Source organism: Penaeus monodon, chromosome 25 (genome assembly GCF_015228065.2).
Source record: "Penaeus monodon isolate SGIC_2016 chromosome 25, NSTDA_Pmon_1, whole genome shotgun sequence".
Lineage (NCBI taxonomy): Eukaryota > Metazoa > Arthropoda > Malacostraca > Decapoda > Penaeidae > Penaeus > Penaeus monodon.
The window spans coordinates 39,521,671-39,522,429 of NC_051410.1; the positions used below are offsets into that span (position 1 = coordinate 39,521,671).

The 759-nt window shown below is 33.6% G+C and overlaps 1 protein-coding gene across 1 annotated transcript in view; it reads right to left on the minus strand.

Moving 5' to 3' along the window:
• Positions 1–759, minus strand: part of LOC119589401 (early nodulin-75-like) — a gene marked incomplete at its 3' end in the record, with an annotated part of 6,173 nt that overhangs the window by 4,737 nt on the left and 677 nt on the right.

Consider the following 759-nt stretch of genomic DNA (forward strand, 5'->3'; position numbering starts at 1 on the left):
AGTTCTATCAAAATAAAACAAAACTTTTATGACATTCTTCACTGCATAATGATCCTTCCACTAGTCAAATTTTTGTGCAACTCAAATTCACGGCCAATACTAAGAAAAGTCAGTGACAGTAAGGAGTCAGGTGGAGTTTCTCTTTTTGGCTAAATATGATATTAAGGGTATATCAAAGCCTTAACATTAGGCTACTGTTAAAGGGGTACCATGCATACATCTACTTTAGTATCTGACTTATATCTTAATCTTATCTTTATTTCTATTGTACAATCTTTATTTTTATTCTTACCTATTGATTTATAATCTTTTATCTTTTTGCTATTGATTAGCTTTACTTGATTTACTTATTTATCTGATTTGCAGTTATAAGCAAAGCATGATTTAAAATTTTATTCTGGCAAAGAAATCAGTATTTAAGCTATCATTACCTGTCATGGGCTATCTTCTGATACGAGAACTTGAGTCCTGGTGGTTTTACAAAATTCTACGACATGGAGTTGCTCTCGACTCTACCAGAATGAGTGAGATGACTAAATCTCCTTCGATAAATATTTAACAACTAAATTCCAGCGCATTTTACTTCTAAATGACTTTTTCTCCCCTCTGGAGTCCAGGCAAATTGTGTAGCCGAATGACGGCTTACTCCTTATTCCTACTATACAAAAGCATTGTAAATCGTTAAAACACTCCATCAAACATATTTCAGCCCCTAACCAACCTAATTCAATTTATTCCACACGCTTAGGCCCCTCACAA